Consider the following 21207-nt stretch of genomic DNA (forward strand, 5'->3'; position numbering starts at 1 on the left):
GTTTCCTCGACACTCTCTCCCCTAAGCTAGTCTCCTGTATGCAGCAGCTAAAGCCCTGCTTGGTGTCCTCCATTAAGGGTAGCCCATGCAATGCCCTGTTAGTGCAACACAAATAAGAAAGCCAGCACTGATGGGTGTGGCGTGCAATGTGGCTTCTCCCCAGGAATCAAAATAAACTAGTCGTGGTCCACTTGAGGTGTACATGAGTTTACACTGTAATCACTAAAGACATCCCAGCTTCCAAAAATGGCTCCACATACAGAGAAAGCAAGTACCTGCCTCTGCTGTCGTACTTCAGGACAGCCCATCCTTTGGAACGCCTGTTGGAAGGGAAGGACAGCCCTGCAGAGAAAAGGTCAAAAAACTGAATTTCCCCTGAAACTTTCATTTTCTCATTTATCTCTCCCTGCCTTTTCCTCCTCACATGCAGAAGGGGTTTAACGGCATGAAGGCATGGAAGGGGATATATGGAAAGAAGCCGCTGGTAAAACAGAGGTGGTGAGGTGGCTTGGAGTGCTCTGCTGGGAGCCACGGGGTGCTGCTGGGCTCGACGTGTTGCATGCAAGCAGTGGGGAGAGGCACTTCTTCAGCTGTGCTGGGGAGCAGCTGCGGCAAACACCCCCTCCCATCTCCGGTCATGGGTGTGCAGTGCCAACAGACAGATCTCACAGAGCAGCTGGGAAAGCCAGCCATATTTCGCTGATAATTCAAGAGCGAGTCTTGCTTTCAGCTGTAAAAGTGCAGTTGCTTTGCAAGCATTATGGCCAGAGACATCATTTCTATCTAGCAGTGACTCAGAATGACACTCCTTGTGCACCAAAGGCATTTCGGAGGAGCTGCTCTTGTCCAAGCTGGGGTGCCCAGCTTTCGGTCAATTCAGTCATCCCTAAGGAAATGTCTTTGATTTTGTCATTTCCAACAAGCCCAGGTGTTCGTTGCTGTCATGCACTGCAGCTAGGGGCTTGTTCCAGCCCACAGTTCTGCTGGCTTCCATTAGGCGACGCTAGCTTTGAGCCAAGTCTTCTGCATGTTTTAACGATATGCACGCTTAGCAGAGGGGGTTTATGGCAGGCTGCGAATGCTGTGGATTGAGTACATTAGAAACAAAAATAGAACTGAACCAATACCCCAGATTTTATCCAAACCTCACAGCAGGAGCCTTTCCATGTAACAGTCTGGGAAAAAAAAAAAAAAAAACTTTTGAACTTCCAAAATACTCATTAAAAAGACTGAATCCAAACTTTGCAGCTTGCATCCATGTCTAATGAGACAAAGTCTGGACTTAAAATGAAGCATATTAAAGAGCACAGCACTGTACCATTACTCATACTGATTCCCTTAGATGGTTTGTAGGATTTCAATGCAGGAAATTCACTGTAATTTGTTCAGAGTTTTTTGTCCACCCAGCAAAATGCAACTTATGAACCATTTCTGTAGAAAAAAATATACTAGCTTCTTTTTTGGACATGCTTATTGGCTGTGGGAGGAGAAAGGAGGGTTTTTTTCACATACATCATTTTAAAATCACAGTTTTAACAGCAGAAAAAGGATAGAACACAGAGCATTCATTGGTATGCAGAGTATTAAAAAAAATGTTTACAAGACACAATAGAAAGAGTCAAGTGCATAATTAAATTACAAACTTGGAATTGCCAAAGCATTCTTTTATCCTATAAAGCCATACATATAAATGACTTTGGAATGCTGACTGGGATTCTGCAGAATTGCCAGCTAATTAACAAGTCTAACGAAGGTCTCCTTTCTCTTGCGACTTTTTTTTCCCACTGAAAGTTAGAAATCTTGGAGTTTAACAAATCTGTGACAAAATTCCAAATAACTTCATGGTCATTTTAAGTGGTATGTATGTGAGTGTATATGTGTGTATAGCGAAATGCTTAAGTGAACCTCATCAGTTATCATTTCTGATGTAGTGAGTTAAATGTACAAGTGCTTTATTTACTTTGTCAGAATAAAGCAAGCAACTGAAATATGGAAGAATGTAATCCTTCTTTAAATATTATTCCTGGGAGTACTTTTATCACCAAATATTCAGCTTCAAATTAAATTACATATTTTCATCACAGGTCCACATTCCTGGGACTCGGTTCTAAAATTAAATTGTTGATATAGACAAAAAATAGTTGATTTTATAGCATGGCAGAGAAAGATTCAGGATTGTGTTTCTGACTTTTCTCTCCATAACCTCCCCAAGCCAACCTTTAACAGCCTGTATATAAAGTGTTATGCAGCGTGGTGCAAATTCAGAGCAGCATATGCATTGCCATATCAAATACAAGCATGGAATTCATTTCCCTTTTAAGATTAAATATTGTTTTGTATAGTGTGGGTCATGTGACTACAATCAGTCTCAGACTTTGCTTCAAGGGAAACCTCATCTGCTTTGAGGGGAAAATGTTAAGTCCTAGACATGCTTACAAAATACTTCAGTGGTGTCAAAGAATTCTTCATCTTCAAAACAGAAACTCTTTGCAGTCCTTCTGTGATACCCTGCAACCATTGTGTGCTGTTAGGAGGACCATCCCACACAAATTACAGCTTTAAAAGTCAGTGTGAAGTCCAAGTCCAGAGGCACTGGACAAATATTACTCTAGAGAAGTGAATGTACTAATACCACTCAGAGATTTTGCTTGAATTCCGGCTGTTCACCCTGTTTCCCCACAGATTACAACAGTGGGTTCCCACTCACAAAAAGGGTGGGCCCTCTGCCTCTTTAGCTTCAGTGCAGGCAGGCAGAGCTCAGTCTGAAACCTGTTGCTGCATACCACAGTACGATAGTCACTGAGGAAAGAGAGTCACTATCTCTTCATGTAGATCTCAGCATTTTTACAGTCTCATCCCAACAGGTTACTGTGGCAAGGTCTTGCACCTAGGGAGGAACACCCCCAGGTACTGGGATATGCTGGGGATCACCCAGCTGGAAAACAGCTTGGCAGAAAAGAACCTGGGGTTCCTGCTGGACACTGAGTTGAACATGAGCCAGCCAAGAGCCCTTGCCGCTAAGAAAGCTATTGGTATAATGGGTTGTATTAGGCAAAGTATAACCAGCAGTCAAGAAAAGTGATCCTTCCCCTCTACTCAGCATTGGTGAGGCTGTACCTGAAGCCCTGTGTCCAGTTCTGTGGCTCCCCAGTAAAAGAGAGACATGGCCATATTGGAAAGAGTCCAGCAAAGGGCCAACAAGATGATGAAAGGACTGGAGGTGGTGAAGGGAGGGTGCAAAGAGGACAAAGCCGGGTTCTTTTGGATGGGGTTTGACTTCATTCCAGAAGCAGGTGCCCAGTAACAAGACAAGAGGCAATGGGCAAAAAGAGACACACAGGAGGCTCCATCTGATCATCAGGAAGAACTTCTTTACTGTGCAGGTGACAGAGCACTGACACAGGTTGCCCAGAGAGGCTGTGATGTCTCCCTCCTGGAGATCTTCAAAAGCTATCTGGATATGGTCCTGGGAAACCAGCTCTGGATGTCCCTGCTTGGGCAGAGGATTAGACTGGATGGCCTCCAGAGGTCCCTTCCAACCTCAGCCATATAAAATGCATGCATGAGATGGCATGCAGATACCTCACTGTCATCAACAATCAAGAAAAGTCACAGGTACCATTTCTTCTCTTCCTTTTCTGTCTTTTTGCATGGAGTGAGGGTAGTGCCTTAACAAATGACAGCTGAAGACAGCTCTACATAAAGATCTTCACGAAGCCACTGGCTGTGGGAACCCAGAATAAAGTGGCTAGGAACATCTGGTTCATTTAGGAAGATACATATACAAAGTTAGAAAGTCACAGGCAGTACAGGTGGAGAAAGATTTCTTAAAAGATCTTCAGAATGGTCCTTTACTATGAGGGGATAACTTCTTTGTCTTGGAGTTAATGACCAGAGAGTTTGCAGTGTAAGTTAATGGGTGGGTTTGTTCAGTGGTCCTTGAAAGACAGTGGTGCTACCTAGTCCTGCATAGACAAGCTGAGCAAGGGAAGAATAGCAGCAGGTGTGTACCTATTGAGAGGACAATTCTTACTGGAGCTCCTCTACCCTTGCTCTATGCAGGTTTCCTTTGGACTAGAGCTGTTTTGATTTCCTGGATCAAGTGCCCCGAACACTTGTGTGGTTTGCAGCTGCCCAGAGGACCAGACTTTTGTTCAGACCCTACTTCCTCCACAAGGGATTGGAGACCCCTCTGTGAGTTTATGGTCCCACAATTTGGGATTGATTTCCTACAGAAAAAAACCTAGTTTGCTCTGGCAGAAACTACTCTGAAAATCTAACCAAAGGAAGCTGAATGGGGGAAATTAAAGGACTCATTTCTATACCACATTAAACAGCTGACTTAGCAGCTGTGGAATATGAGCATGAGGTGCCCTGTATCGCCATCAAAATCGCACATGTAACCTTCAAGCGAGTAATGCTTTGTCTTTCAAACTGGTTCGTATGTTCCTACTTAGAGTTCTGATATCATTGCCCATGTTGGAAAGAGGAGAAAAAGTGAAACACATTCAAAGCTTCTCACTTCTCAGACTCTTGTGTTACTCGTGGTCTTGTGTTACTGCCTGTTCCCCCTAAGCAGAGCAAATTGAATGAAAGTCACAGGCAATCTGGAATGCTACAGAGAAGTTGCATTAGATTAGGAATAAACATTGCAAAAGCTCAGTAAATTCATACTGAAAAGCAAGTGAAAATGCATGAAAATTCAAACAAAGGATTTGGAAACATGACTTCAATGGCAAACCATCTCCTAAAATACAAGTTCTTAATCATCAGGGATTACAGGAAAAACTCCATCCACAGAGGCTTAGAATCTATTAATGAAGTAAAACTCAGTGATTCTCTTGCGGAAAACCACAGGTACCATTTTTTCTAATTAAGTGCTTCCTCCCCTTATTGGAACAGCAAGGGGAAAGGAAAAAGGAGAAACGAATTTGCGTGCATACACCATTTCCCTAGAAGTTAGTTCCTCTTCCCTAAGGAACGGCCATAGCACAGCAAGCTAACATTTTGTCATCTCCAACAGCTCTCTCCACCTCTACAATTCCAGTACCTATTGATTTTGCCTGGCCAGTCAAAAATAATGAAGGGGAAGATATTGTTTTTGTTGTAAAATAAGTCTTTTTTATTATTATTTATTATTATTATCTATAATGGTAGACATGAGCTGGAACAAATTGTTCTTAAGACATTTTGCATTTTCTTGTGCTTTTTCCATTATCATTTTTATAGCTGAGATTTCTGTGAGGATTCACAGTGAGTCATTTTATGAGGCAGCTCTGTACCATCTGCACTAAAGAGTTTCCTATCACTCTAGACATTACGTATCTCCTTATGGCAGCCTGGACAATGTAGGGAAATTGCCAAGCCAGGTCACATGCCAGTAGGCCATCATTCATCCAAAAAAGGCGGGCAAAATCTGCTTACAATTAGGTTCAAGCCTTGGTTCTGGATAACATGTCCCTGTGGCTACAAATTCTTTCCTGCCAGCCCCCCACAGGGCTCAGAAGGAGTCCTAGGATGGTCGGTGCCTGACCAGAGAGAAGAGGTCCTGGCCTCTCTCTTTCTTTCTCACCCTTTTTCAATCTTTCACTCTCTTTTGTGAGGAACAATGTGTTTCTGTGTTGTGTCATGCTGATAGTGAGCACAGCTGCTGCTCAAAAGGTTTATACAAGAATTAAATGCTGAAATTGAAGAGAAAAAGTAAGAAAAGAAAAACAAAGAAACATGAAGCTGCAACTTCAAGGAAAAATATAGAATATATTAATTTGAGCTTCTAGCTTGCAAAAAGAAAAGATTTCTTGAGAGTACTATATATGTAGAAATGAGCCAGAATACTTATAATGTAAATGAGGCTACCTTGTTACTCCCAGAGCTCTGCCTACCAGCAGAAAAAAAAAAAAAAAAGAGAGAGAGAAAGAGAAAGAAGAAAAAAAAAGCATTTGAATACATTCGACTGCAATTCTTCTTCTGCAGCATAATCTGGTTAAAAGGAAGCATTTGTTGTGAGATGGATTCCAACCTAGCAATAGATTATGTGAGATTAAGGAGAAGATGAAACTTTGATTTTAAAGTAGGTCTGAAATTATTTGGCTATCGGAGTGTGCAAGCCAATTCAGAAATTATAACAAGTCATTTGGAATTCCTTCCCCTTTTCCTTATCAGCCAAGTCTTGAATTCGGTCTTCCCCAGTTGCTCTTGGCAACTACAGTTACCTGTAAAGAGTACAGACCCCTGTCTGCTAGCGGTATCATCTGCCAGAGCAGGAGTGTAGGACATGGTGTGGCTGTACTCAGGGCTAGTCAGGAAACACTTTCAAATGATTTTCACTGTAAAACTTCTTTTAAATAGACATTTATATTTCTAGCCCCACATCCATTCTCCGTTTAGACAACTGAAATCGACATAGCTGCTGGGACTACAAGTCACAGCAACATTTACCCTATCTGGAGAATCACATCAACAAATCTGCAGATTTTAAGTCCAGTGGATGTACTCTGCAAAACTCAGGGATATCTCGTATAAGTCCTCTCCCAGGGCAAACAGTTCAGCTCCATCAGATAGACCACAGCAGATGTTTTTTCATTGCAGAGTTATCTTCATGATCATTGCAAAGACTCTTGTCATGATTTAGTGTCTGAAGGTGGTCAGGCAGCAGAGAAGAAAGTGCCTTCTTTCCTGTAGGTGACTTCCCTCTCATCTGGCCAATAACATACTTATGAGATAGAAGCAGAGACAACATACAATCAACGTACATCTAAGAGGTCTTTTCTATTGTGACCCTCTTCTTGGAAAACAGTCTCCAAAAATTATAGCTGTACCATTGCTGATGGTATTGAAAGCAACAGCACCATTTCAGAAAAGAGAAATGCAAATGAGACTTCGTATTCAGAGGCACCTACATTCATGGAAGGTTTTACTTCTGTGAATCACTGAAAATTTAAAGGAAAAAGAAAACTTTTTTGTGAAGTCCATGCTTGTTTTTGTAACGACTCGTTCTTATAAATGCTGAAGAGTCAAAGTTATGGAAGCAAGGCATTGGATTTAGGAATACACTAATTATTGTGATATGGAGGACAATGTGAAGCTATTTGAGATTTGGGGTGCTTTTGTGTCAGAAAAAGGCTTCTGTTCCAGCTGCTTTGTTCTTTCAGAGAACAAAATGCTGAACCAACTCAGTAGTCTGGAAAGACGTGTGTACATCTGGAGAGATTCATTGACGTTTATGCACTTTGTGAGAGTGGTTACCTCTGATCCAGCTGGAAAAAAAAAAAAAAAACTAAAAATAAATAAATAAAAAATAACTTACAAAAACACCTGTTTCTCTGTTACCTGCAGGCTGCTACATAAATTAGTCAGCTGGGGAATGCAGCAAGGCTCAGTGCTTTGGTTCAAACTTGCTTCCAAGTGTGTGCTGTTGGGTTACAGCCTCGAGTAAAAAGGCTCGTACAGCACTGACTCCTGGATCATCTGAACCCAGCTATGTCAGCATATATCCAAAATGATCTGCTGAGACTGCTACAGTCAGCATCTTACCCTGAAAAGCACTTACTGTGGCCAGAACTGCTCATAACTCACTTGCAAGCTGGCCAGTCAAGTGCGTAATGGCTTGTGCAAAGAATGCTGCTGGCCTCTACCCTCAGTGTCAGTTTTATTTGTGGGATCACAACAAAACCTGGAGGACCACAGGACTACTTTGACCTGAACTAGAGTTGTCCCTACTGCTTGGCTCTTCAGCTTCCTTCTCAAATCTAACAGGCAGAAGGTGCATCCTGTAAACAAATTATAGATTAGTGCCACCACCACCCAGCTGATTTGGCAGAACAAAATTAAGAATAGAGACAGAAAACTTCCAATCTCTGGAGGCACATGACCTAACCACCAGAAAAACTGTACAAGAAGACCAGTTAGTGACCAGTTAGTGACTGTAACTCTTAGAAGATTAAAGGGTTGTAGAAAAACTCTACAAAAAAGACACAGGTACAGAGAAAACTGCAAAGGCATGAAAAAAAATGCATGTGGAAAATGGAAAAAAAAAAAAAGAAGAAGAAGAAGAAGAAAGGAAAAATAATATTTAGTGGAAAAAAAAAAGTCCAAGGACAAAAAGATATACAGACAGAAAAAAGGGTGGGAAAGAGGAGCTTGTGTTTAATCTTATTCATATCTGGTATTGATCTAATGACAAGAGATTTGGTGCCATCATTATTTCTTTTCTTGATATTGACTCCTGACCTGAGGAAATCCCTAGTAACAGGTTATAATTCTCTTGTACTTAGTGCTGGACCAACAAAGAACAAGAAGATGCCACTTGCCCCAGTGAGCTTCCAGTCAAGCTGTCTTTGGGTTTTGAACAACAGGAGCTGGTGATTTACACTGTACATTATTTTTCTTGAAGAAAGCAAGGAGAAGATTAATGTTTGGACAGCTGCTATCATGTGAGGCCAATCTTCTACAGTGAGGTAGGCTGTATCAAGCCAAGGTCAAAAGCCTGCAAGAATGAGAAGATTCAGAGTATGGGATGTTAGAAAGTAAGTCAATGGACTTCCAATTTCCGTCTGCTTTCTGGGGGCAAGAAACGAACATGCTACACTTACTGCAAACAGCATGGAAAGGCAGGCCATGGCAACTGCAGCAGCAAGCTGGCTTGTACGAGCAGAACTTCGTTCATTGAAAATGTGGTGGTAGCTGGGTCACATGTCAGGTCTTCTGTAAGTATTGGCTTTACCATCCAGGTCTTTTGCACAAACAACTGCAGGAAACTTGACAGGTTTTCAGCTACTGGCAAACTTAGATCCGTGCTTACCAGCTCTTCTGCACTTCATATTTCAGGTGGTATTTCAGAACTGTTTGCTTCTTTTCTTTTGAAGAGTAAGACAGAAGGAAAAAACAAAAAGTGCAAAATTTAGGACAAAATTACTACTGAAGACTTTAATTCAAAAAATATTACTAGTTAAGGCCAGTCCTATTTTTTTATCACAAATAATCTCATTCATACATAAGTTTAATAGTTCAGGAAAGGAAGGAAAGAAACTTTTATGTTGTGTACACTTCAAATTAGCAGAAGAACAGCAACCTTTCTGCAGAAAACAGGCATAAAATCAGGCGACACTTTTGAGATACCATGCAGTAATACATCCCAAAGTCAGACCTTTTCCTTTCACTCTGCTATCTAAATCCTCATCTGTTTGTTTTGGTATTTTGTTTGTTTGTTTGTTTTTTGTTGTTGTTCTTGTTGTTGTTTTTGGGAGGGGGGATTTCTTCTACAATTCTTCCCATTTCACATGTGTTGAAAGTCTCTAATTAGCCCAAGCTGCCATGTAAATACAAGTATAAAGAACACATTTACCAACTGCTCCTGTCTAAACTTAATGGGTGCTGTGACTCTTGACTAACACTAGAATTTAGGAGGTGCTGCCTGTCATCTTTTCCACAGTCAGTACCTTGCTTTTGAATACTTTGGGCATCTGGGAGTAGAAAATGGGGGATCCCAGTGAGAAGCCTAACAGGGGAGTTATGGCTTCTGTTTTAATAATTGCTCAGCTGAACTACAATTACCACAGCTCAGGGAGATAATAATAAACAGAGTTGCCATCAAATTAAGCTAGGCACATTTCATATGTCTGTGCCTCTTTTATACACATACGTAAGCAGAGGGAGTGGAGCAGAGAGCATACACATCAAGTGATAAATACCAGCCCCTGGGGTTTCTTAGAAAACAAATGGGATAATTTTGGAGAACCTAACTATCATTATTGTGATTATTTATTATTAAAAGCCATGCAGTAAGAAAGAGCAGCATCAGGTGATTATTGCTATGTACATAGAGAACTTTCAACATTTATTGTAAAATATTCTCTCATGTCAAACCAATAATCACCCTTTCAAAATGATACCGTGGAGAGCTATATATATGGAGTGCTGAGTATAAATCTTTTGATTCCCTGTTGTAATGTGCAAAGTGTCGCCTCTCACATGAAGGCTGCTGCTGCAGGGCTTTGTGGCAGCTGAAAAGCATATGTTGTGCTTCCCCCGCCTTCTCCTTCCCATTTCCTTACAGATTTTCAAAGTCTCTCTTGATAAATGTCTTCAGAAAAATATTTTATGAGGTGCTTACCTATAAAAATATATCTTTCAAGGCCGAGTACACAATGAAGCCTTAAACACTAACCACACACAAGAAACACTGTTCATTTGGTCCAGAATGTAGATGGGAGGAAATCGAAACCAATCAGTTCTTGGTGAGGGCCAACGTGGAACCTATTAACAGTTTGCTGTGACTTGATGTTATTCACCTGCTGCGGGAGAGAAGAGAAACTCTCTCACGGAGGATGTCCTTTTGTTCAAATGGCAGTTCATGCCTCAAGACATGGAGCCTAAAAACCTCAGCATGTGTGATCAAAGACTTGGGACAGCTTCTGCAAGAGGAAAAACCCAATGTGCTCAGACTCTTCAGTAGAAAGAGGGGAATGCTGAAGGGAGGAGATGGCCCAGATCTAGTGATAAATATCATGAATGGTTTAAAGAAATGATTGGGGAACAATCATTCACTTTTTTTTTTTTTTTTTCGCATAGCACAGTAACAAGCTACTGGGTTTAAAGCAGATGAACTCAAGTATTTTGTCTTCCAGCACATAATTATGCTTTAGAGATCATTGTCACAAGACAAAGTAAAAATGAGGAATAGAAGTGCATTCAAAGAGCAAAAGAATGTTATATTACCAAAGTGCCTGGACTTTGATACTTCAGTGAACCAGTGACAGACCCTTTTTAGGAGAAAGGCTATCAGGTCGTGATGGTCACAAAGAATAAATCTCAAATCTCATAGCTGACACATTCACCATTGCAGTCCTCCTAAATAACTTGCAGAAGCATCAGTTCAAGTATGACCCACAGGGAAAAAAATCACTTACAAATCCCTGGGGCATGCTTGTGGTGCATTTCACATTTCCAAAACATCATGGCTATTTTACTGCTGCTCCAGAAGCAGCTCACTACAGGTTGTTACTTCTATAAAATGTTTTCAGTTACTTTGCGGGTGTTCACCATACCACACTGAAAGGTAAACAGCCTGTGATTGCCTGAGAGAAAAAATATATTTACTGTTACAGCTCTCCAATTCAGAAGAAAATATCAAGGTGTGTTATTTTCAAGGGAGTTCAACTGTCAAGGTAACTTCTCAACATGTACCTTTCATTCCGCCTTTTCAACATGTTATGAATATCCTCATAAGTCCTGACGTTTTGTTTTCCATGATACAAATATTACATCTTTTCCCTCACATTATACCTAGGATCAATGTGCCAAGAGTGAATCACAAAATTGCAAAATGTGGCACCATTATAGCTTGACTCAATGTAGCAGCTCCATTTATCATTTTAGGTGAAATTATTCTAGCTACGTAAAACAAGGAAACATCGGTGGATGAGGAAACAGATGTTACATCTGTTCCTGTTTCACTGTACAGACAGCAAGAAAGTATCAGCATAGCTTATTCCTAAATATTGCTGATTCTGTACAGCCATGGCCGTTTGCACTGAGATCTGTGGGACTTCAAACTTCTGAGACAGTGCTGCATGGCCTGTTTCAGTTGTCCTCTGGTCTAAAGTGAATAAAATGGCAATATCCAAGAAAAGAGCACACAGAGCACAGATGAAAAGGAGACTATTGGGGGGGAGGGGGGTGTAGATTTAAGGACAAGAAAATAGGTAGGTTATTTCCCACAAGGCCCTTGCCAATTTGCCTGTTACTTAGAACTTGCTCCTGAACAACTGTCCTCAGCTCCCAGTCCCTCACTCACTCCATGGCATCTGAAGGCACTAAGCTTGAAAATGGAAATGTTGTAATGCTGTGTCTTACGTACCTTTGGCATGTGTTGTACCTATCCACAGTGAAGTATAATAGGCTGCCAAGGGACTATTCCCTCTTCCACTATCCACAGGAAGCCCTTTGCACTCTTGGATTAGAGAAATATTTAATTCCAGGCAGGAAGACACTATTGAGGTCTGAGATTACCATGATGTAGCTGCATGAATTTGATTTTGCCTTTTTTAACAACTCTGCATTGGGTTTGATTTTTGCAGTCTGTAAGAGGAAAAGTAGAAATAGAAATATGTCAAATCTACTTTGAAAATTTTGTTGTTTGTACTTTAAGAAAGTTCACCTGCTCCAATCCAAATATGCTTTCACTCTAAAAGTTATACCACCTTGGTTTCATACAACCAGGAGCTATTTATCTATTGCATTTATGATTTATTTAAAGGACTGCTTTGGGATCCAAAAGAATTTCAGGTTCTGTCTGGGCATTGGTCAGTGGGTGGTGAGCAATTGCATTGTGCATCACTTGCTTTGTGTATTCTTTTATCATTATTGTTATTGTTATTATTATTATCCCTTCATTTTCTGTCTTATTACACTGTTTTTATCTCAACCACAAGTTGTTTTTTTTTACCCATTTTTTATTTTTATTATTTCTTCCCCATCCCAATAGGGAGTGGAACAGACTGAATGGCTGTGTAGTGTTAGCTGCCTGCCAGGTTAAACCACAAACCCACACCTACTCTTACAGAACAATGTGAGCCTTGCTGCACAGTCATTTCTTCTCCCATCAGATGGAAAAGCTGTAGCAGAGAATAGACAAGGACTTCTTAATATCAGAGTTAAGACTCCCTTTTACTTTTCCCTATCCCTTCTTCATGCACTCTTGTCAAAGGGAACTTCCCTAGCCCATTCCATGTTATATCTCAGAAAAAAACAGGACTTATTCTTTCAGCTGTTCCATGAACTAACATCCTGCATGCCTTTCAGTAACAAAGTTTAGCTTCAGGGTGATCTTGTGCCGTCTTTGAGTTTTTAACCAGATGATTTCAGTGCTCTTCCCAGTGCTAGCTGTCTCCCAAGACTGTGTGCTGAATGGGGGATGTCTTTTTTTTCAGTGCTTGTACAGGTATATGTGTCTCTTGTACAACCTAAATTTAGCTTAGATTTTAAGTATTATATACACTATGTGTTGTTCTTGCTGACAGTAGAAAATCCAGGATCATCCAAGGAAAATCAGAGCAGACTGTATTCTGCTTCTATCAGCCATCAGTCTTCAAATGAAAGTGACAAACTACAGAAAATTATATTGTGCATCTACTTACTTATATAATAGCATTGGTGGCAGAAAGCTACCTTCCTGCCCTGCTGAAATGACCCAGACACCTAGCCTTGGGTTATTTCTATTACTAATGATACAGAGCTACAAATGTTACTATGCATTGTTGTGTAGCAAGTGCCTTTATAAATTTGCCAAGGTTGTGTGCAGCTGGAAGTAAACGTGGGGTAGCTCCTTTGCTTTTCATCTTTGGACACTAATCTATTGTACAAATGTTTAAACACAGCATGGCAACCCTTGCTGGTAAATTCATGGAAGAAATATCACCTGTAGACAATGACTGATGTCTGCTTCATGCATTTCTGCCCTACATTCAATCCATATATTTCAGAGGAGAAGATATCATATGGATTAAGTTAGTAACACTCATCCTCACATTTTCAAGGAGCATTTCCCTTTAAATCAAATCTCTGTGGACCCTGACAGGCTTTCACACCTAGTCTTATTTCATGCTGGAACTTTCCAGGGATACATTAGTCGTGCCTCACAAATCACCATGTTTACTAGTGAATGAAACACCGTACGCAAGCATTACTTAAATCCATGATGGAATCAGGAGCATTTTACACTTGTGTTGGTGGTGAGCTAAAGGACCCATCTCCTTGAGGCTTCTACCATATGTTTTGTTCTTAAAGCAAGTGTCTTAATAAGGCACTCACAGAAGATTTTGATTAGTGGAAGGTTCCCATGATATCTTTATCTTATGGTAGGTTTCCTCTATACTCATCTGCAGGCATTTTAATTTATTTTTTTTTTAATCTAAGGAGTATTAATCAGGGATCCTAATACATTTTTAGCCAACATCTCACTTATTTTTGTTCACAAAAAAAAAATGTATCTCTTCTCTCTGGTTTAACATGTTAATATTTGAATACAGGAAATATATATATAAACAGCAAGTGTCTGTTGAATACCTAGAGCACAACTCCCATGATACCAATGGTCGTGCATGTATGACAGTATCTAAACTGACTACCCCTGTGAAATTTACACTTCTGTGAGTCAAAGTCTGAAGTTTTTAATTTGGAAATAGACTTTGAAGTAACCTCTGAAAACAGCAGGAAAACGAGCAGAATCAAAGTCTCTGAGACACTACTGTATTCTGCAGAAGGACATTATCTGAACTCAGATAATTTACTAACATCTTGGTGGATATATGATATTCTAAACACTTGTGAGACTTTAGGTTGTAATGTTTTGGGCGAGAGAAATCAAACCTTCAAAAAAACAAGTTCAAGGAAAGTATCGTCCAGCCTGACTGCTGCCTTCTATAGTACAGGTGGAATAAAGCTAGGCAACTCTGATTAGCAAGCAGTCAAAGTAATGTTCTCAGGTAATAATGCAGCAGAACATAAGATAAGAGCCAGGCTGAAGCAGGTCCTTATCAGCTCCTTCAGTGCTGTGAATGGTAATGTTACAGGCAAAATTGGCCATGAACCCATTTATTCCAGATTGTTGTTTTTGACTCCCTTTTCCAGAAGACATGGATCTTGAAGTATGCAGAAGATGTGCAGGTCAATGATGTCCTAGTAAGGATAAGCACAGATTTTGTGTTACCTAAATCAGTTTGTTGGAAAAAGATCTAGAGTATCCCACCAAGAGGTGGCACACCATGACATAAGGAAATACCATATGGCCATGTTATAACAGAAGAACCCAGGCTGCTGTGGGTTGATTTTGCTGCGCTTTCTAATAGAGCTTCTGAGATGTCTGTGCAGAAAGAGTGTTGTATTTTTACTTTCCAAAGGGTGTAGCCTGTATTCCTTCACGTGACAAGGTACTTAAGCTGGCTGTTGTTGATACAATCTTCCTACATGAGGGCATGAGGTCTTTTAAGCTCTCTCAGTTCTTGGAGGAGAAAGATAAATAAATACCTCAAGAGGGCAGTAAATTTCATTTGAAAACAGGGAATCTCTGGAGCTGCTTATCTAATCACAGAGGCAGAGTAGACTATAGGCTTACAGCAGATAGCTATGTTTTAGACAGCTAAATGTAAATTGAATTTAGTTTGTGTCCCATTGCACACCCATGTAACACAGAAGGAGCAAAAGGACTATTTCCATGTTAGTGTCCACACCTTGCTTCTGCACCCAAAGACAACAGGAAGGCAGGCATGCAATGCTTCATGCTTCCAAGGAAGCCATTTCTCACCACTTACCTGTGAAATTATCCTGTCTCTGAAGATGAGATACAGAACAAATCTATAAGGAAACCATGCAAAAAAGCCAGCCAAATCTCTGTCTGGGCAGCTAAATAAGCTGTTTGATCTTAAAAAATGCTCTGGTTGATGAATTTTAGTGATTGATATTCTCTCTTTTGGTGCGACAGAAGATACAAGTACATTCCCCACACTGGGTAAATAATAATGTTCTTCAAGTCAATGGATATCTCTAATTTTAATTTTATCTATTTAAATATAATTGCTTACATAACTAAAACCAAGCCTATAAGCTAGAAGGCATATCATCACCATGGGATCTACTGCACTGAACTAGAAAGTTAGGACAAACATACAGGTAACTGGCTCAGTAAAGTAAATGAGGAAGGAGAGAACAAATCAGTGCCACTTCATCAAAAAGCCTGGATGTTGCAGAAATATGTTTTGAGCTGTTTGGTGTGTAAACTGCATGGTCTTTGTGACCTAACATACAAAATAGCTTTCTGTCTACCCTTAAACATGCTCTTTGTCACCGTAACAAAAGCCACAGCTGTAAACAGTTTATGGTGCAATTGCTTGATCAACAGCCACCGGAATAAAAGTAAGATGAACCCATCTTTGTTGCCTCAACAGCCCTCACCTCTGCTACAAAAATGCTTTTTAACTGCCTGCAGACGGGCTTCTTCACAAGTGTTTCTAATTCAGCTAAACATCTTGATAGGAAATGTCATAAATTACATGTATGAGACTGTCAGTAGAATTTTCAACAGACGTAACATGAGTTTATATTGAAATAAAATGAGAACTTTGGACAAATTTCTGAGCCCATAAACATTTAACTTCACCTACAATCCCACTCACAAAGATATTTGGGAAATATTTGATGATCTCAGCTAGCATGTGATTGGAGGGAAAGAAAGACTCATAGTATGTCATTTCATTACACCTTGCATTGTAATCTTCCTGCATTTTCCAGAAGTGACTCCACTTACATATTCCAGAAGTGATAAAATGTACCACAAATGAACTATTGTGTCCATTTCCTGAATACTCATCTTGGACCGGGACAAGAATTTCTCTCTAGACTTTGATATTTATTTCCTGGTATATTTATTTCTCTGGTAGACATTTGAGATCTGGGTGCTGAAAAGATGCATGCATGTACTTAACTTTATATATGTGAGTACTGCCATTGATCTCAGCAGGACTAGCCTTTTCCTGAAGTCAGTGAGACTACTCATGTCTGAAATTGGGCAAGTAAATTAAATCTTTTCAAGATTAGGCTTGAAGCAAATATTTTTTCCCTCAACAGTGTTCAGTGCAAAAAAAAAAAAAAGAGAAAAAGAAAAAAAGAAAAAAGAAAACAGGAAAAAAAAAAGAGAGAACAGGAAAAAAAAAAGAGAACAGGAAAAAAAAAAAGAGAGAACAGGAAAAAAAAAGAGAGAACAGGAAAAAAAAAAGAGAGAACAGGAAAAAAAAAGAGAGAACAGGAAAAAAAAAAGAGAGAACAGGAAAAAAAAAAGAGAGAACAGGAAAAAAAAAAGAGAGAACAGGAAAAAAAAAAGAGAACAGGAAAAAAAAAAAGAGAACAGGAAAAAAAAAAGAGAACAGGAAAAAGGAAAAAGAATAAAAAGAAAAAGAAAGAGAGATCTTTCCTTTTCAGACCTAGTATTTTCTATTCTTGACACTTTTGTTATCATCAAGACTACCTTATTCCTGTGTGTAATTCTGCTCTATTTTTTTCTGCAGTTGTAAAATGCATTATGTAAATTTCTGTAAAACTTAGCTTCTACTTGTTTTCACTGCAAACTCTGCTAACTTTGAAGTATTGTATGCTACCATGTAGCCACATTTTAAAGGTGTTGATTGGTTTCCTGAGCAGTTAGGTATATCTTACTGCATGTGGTTCTCTTCTATTTTATGGGATTCATATGCCACACTACTCACTTTTATGCCTCTGATTCTTCATTAAGGAGTGTGATTAACATCTATCATTGTCAAATTTGCATTGAAATAGAAACCATTGCTTTGAAGCATCACGGAGTTGAACTCCATATTCTGGAACTGATGTGATTCTACACACACCAGTCATCCTAACATGGTTTCAGGTTAAGGCCAGTTGCTGCATATCTATAACTCATGGTGTTACCCACCCTTTTGACCTCTCTGGAGTGCTCCTTAAAATCTCCATTCTTTTGCTTCATCTTTCTGGTCACCTAAGGATTCTCAGTAAGTACAGCTGGACTTAAGCAAATGCTGCTTTTCCTTTCCAGATTGTATAAACAGCAATAAACAACATCTTGGCAACATACTTCAGTCAAAGAAGTTGCTTATATCAAACAGGAGGAATAAAACTAAGGAAAAAGAAGGCTATAATACAACAAAACTCTGTAGTCATATCCATCTTAAACTGAGGTGGGATGTCCAAAGAAAAGCCCGATTTCTTCAGACTGCCTAGAAAAGCGAGAAACAATTCCACAGTTACCCTATGGATGGAATTGGGTGTTTTTTCATCTGTTGTTCTTTACACATGTTGCTTCTCATAATGCCACATTTGGTGACAGCCAAATAAGCAAGATTTCCTCAAATAATAGCTCATTCTTCACCATTTACATTTCTGAAATATAACCCCAAGGTGTCCTACCTCCACTCTTACTAAGATTCTTTCTTCCATCTACGAGCAATTAAGTCCACATGTTCAACCAATAATAATTCTAGAAACCCAAGCACAAATCCATATTCATAAGGTAAGCAATGTAGTGCAAGTATATGTTTATGAATATAAATTTTTATATTTCATTCTGTGTATTGTAATACCCAGTACTTCATTTCCAGGCAAAAGAGTTACTTTTTTTTTCTTTTCTGTGTTCACAAAGCAAATATTATCAACTGCATAATAAACTTGTGATTACATTCTTTAGGAGTGATTGAAATTGGATGCCCTGAAGCCATAGATAGATTGCATTAGACTTATTGCTGTGAAATTGCTGAATCAGACACCAACCATAGAAATGTCTCCATTTCACAAGAAGAGCATTTGGCTAACGTTTTCTTGCTAGTCTGGAAATACTCAACCTGAACTGATAATTTCAAACCTGTAACTTTTTTCTGGCAAACAACACTCAGAGAGATCCCAAATTATTTCTGTTATGGGATCATTAAAAAAATAAATAAATAAATAAAATTAAAAAATATATACATCTTGAGAACTTTTGTGTAATCCACTTACATTTCCAGTTTATTCCTTCCAAATTATTGTTGAACCAAGCAGCATTGGGTGGAAAACAAATTTAGCAAAGACATTTGACTCAGTGTAAACAAGTTGGGAAAATATTTTTTAACCTGTTTCCTCAGAAAATTTGCTTGTATGTGCATCTATTCATCTGTCTGTTTGTACCTCCAAGTACTGTTACCTTTCACTGTTTTCCAGTTTTAACTGATCTGTAGAGGTTATAGTGTAAGTTTTCATACACTTTTGGAAAAGAGGCAATAAAATAGAGAGAAGAAAACAACACTGCAGAAGCTATATGCTGCACTCAACACCGATGAGTCCTAAGGGGATGCCCACAGATAAAAGATACTACAAACACCCCTAGGAGAGGAAAAGGTTGGGTCAGTGTTTATACTTCATGAGGCATCAGACAACCCAACTTTGAGGCACAAGTCACGGGAGCCCAGACCCAATTTTCCTCTTCCTCTTGGAACTAGGTATTGATCCAGCCATTAATTATCATTGGACGTGCTGATCATTGGCATCAAGTTCACTGCAGTGCACATAAGGATGATAAGAGACATATACAAAATGACTTACTAATTAAATGGCTGGGAATACACTTGTACACATTCAGTATTTAAATGTTGCTACAATGTTAGTGGTAAGAATAGTCATAGCGGTACTTCATAATTATGTATTTATTTGTTTCCTACCACAGATCACCCAAAGAATTTAGAAAACAGACAAACATTTTTACCTTATTTTCAGAGATAAAGCAAAGAAGGCAAGGGGCTCAGGTAACTTACAGAGGTAAAAAAAGATCCCTTCTCCCTCAGGCTCCAGCACTATCTTATAACTGTTTGATTGTGTCACCAAATAACAGCAGGTGCTGGAGGAGTAGTTAGTAAATACCATCACCCCAGAACCCCATTGGACATTTTCCATGATATCACTCAGTATCAGAGCAACAGTATGAGTGTAAATGCTCTCCTCTGCCTAACCTTCTAGACATTAGTCCATGGTCCTTTCACCTTACCCATGTTCTCAGCTTTATACATAGACTATATAAAATTGCCAAATCACCATATAGTTAAGTGGTTCCAGGTTTATATTACAGTATTCATTGTGGTTGGGAAAATATTCTCAAATACTGTTTAAACTTACAATAACTCTTCAGAAATTGTTTTTATATTTGACTGTGGCCTTTTATCTCTTCCTAGTGCAGACAGGGACCTGACTCCATTAATCTACAACTGATTTGTGTGATGGCAACATTTCCAGCTGCACAAGTGCTGTAACATCTACACCTAAATTAGCTCATGAGTCAACATATCCAGTTGGGTTATTACATGTATTGCATCAATTATCTACAAATGAAATACAGCTGCGTTGTCTGTTGCACCATTTTAAAACATCTACTTAACGAGCCTCAGAGCTCAGAAAGATTGGGAGCATTTGGTGACAACAAATATAAAAGAAACCTAATCTGGTTCTACATTATCCAGCTGTAATTATTCTTTTATTTATTTTTTTTAGTAGAACCAAATCAGGTGTTTACCATAAACATAGGCGGTATTTTTAGTTTATTTGCTAAATAAGAGCTGGACACAAGAAGCATGCTTATGTCACAGTCAAAGGTTTTCACTTGCAAAACAAGGTCACCCAGGTCTTTGTGACAGACACTTGAATAAAAAAAAAAAAAATGGATTCTTTTCCAGCAGTTCAAGATCAGGCTGACATTTTGATTGATCCTCCTTAATCTTTTTCACATTTTCTTTTACTAAACAGGGCAGCATCACCATGGCCTCGCAGTTTCCTCCATTTCTGGGAGGAGGGGGAGCAGGGGAATTGGAGGGGAAGCACAGGATCGGGGTCTGAGAAGTTGTCTCCATATTTTCAGCAGTTGAAAGAATCTCCAGAGAGCTCCCAAATTGCCTGTATACTTTTTTATGTGCGGTGTGTTTGGCACCTGTTTTCAATTGCATCTTCAGATCAGAAGATCCTCCTACTTGGGGTCTGCAAGCCTGGCCATAGCATATAAAACGTCCCGTGCATATGGCTGTCATTTCTGTTTTCTTTGCAAATGATTTCTGCTCCATGTGTAGGTGTCTTGTTTGAGGCCTGCTTACATCATACATATGGAACTTGATCCCCAATGTAGGAAGTACGTACGGAGGGCATTTGTTTAAACTTTTGGTCAGTGGGGGTCATTCTCATTGTAAATGGATTTTCACTCATAAACTATGTGAGATTAGTTTAAGTCATCACTGGAGACCCCAGCTTTGCAGAATTCATGGCACATGAAAGCAAGATGACTTCTAGTTCAAACTTGTCCCAATACAGCCTCCATATGCTGGCACACGGGCCAGCAGCTTTCACACGACTATCCATCACAGCTGCAATGATGAGGGCTGGGGACATTCCACAACAGAATAAAATGTGGTACACCCTTTCCTGGAAAATAGCTGTCTCTATGAAGAAGTGAGATCACCAGAAGGAAGCTGACCCTTCTGCTCACGTGAGGGTGGCCTTACTTGCTCTGCAAATCCCTGACATCTGACCTGGAGACAGTCTGGGCTTAAAATCTGAGCAGACTTTTAAACACCCACATTCTGGGGAGTCTAGAGAGCAATGCTTGGCTGAGTTCATGACTGAGGTATGGTGTGGGAATGGAGGTCAGTATGA

At 39.6% G+C, this 21207-nt stretch overlaps 1 long non-coding RNA gene across 2 annotated transcripts; it reads right to left on the reverse strand.

Moving 5' to 3' along the window:
- Positions 1 to 4685: 4685 nt before the first annotated feature.
- Positions 4686 to 19391, reverse strand: LOC310889080. 2 transcript variants are annotated; one of them, XR_014576365.1, is made up of 5 exons: positions 11858 to 12068; positions 10112 to 10292; positions 8592 to 8855; positions 8310 to 8485; positions 4686 to 7256 (listed from the first exon to the last, which is right to left on the reverse strand). It is a non-coding gene; the product is annotated as an uncharacterized lncRNA (long non-coding RNA). The 2 variants fall into 2 exon arrangements; XR_014576364.1 differs by lacking the exons at positions 10112 to 10292; positions 11858 to 12068 and adding an exon at positions 19329 to 19391.
- Between the last annotated feature and the right edge of the window lie 1816 nt (positions 19392 to 21207).

Source organism: Anser anser, assembly GCF_964211835.1.
Source record: "Anser anser genome assembly, chromosome: Z".
Classification (NCBI taxonomy): Eukaryota; Metazoa; Chordata; class Aves; order Anseriformes; family Anatidae; genus Anser; species Anser anser.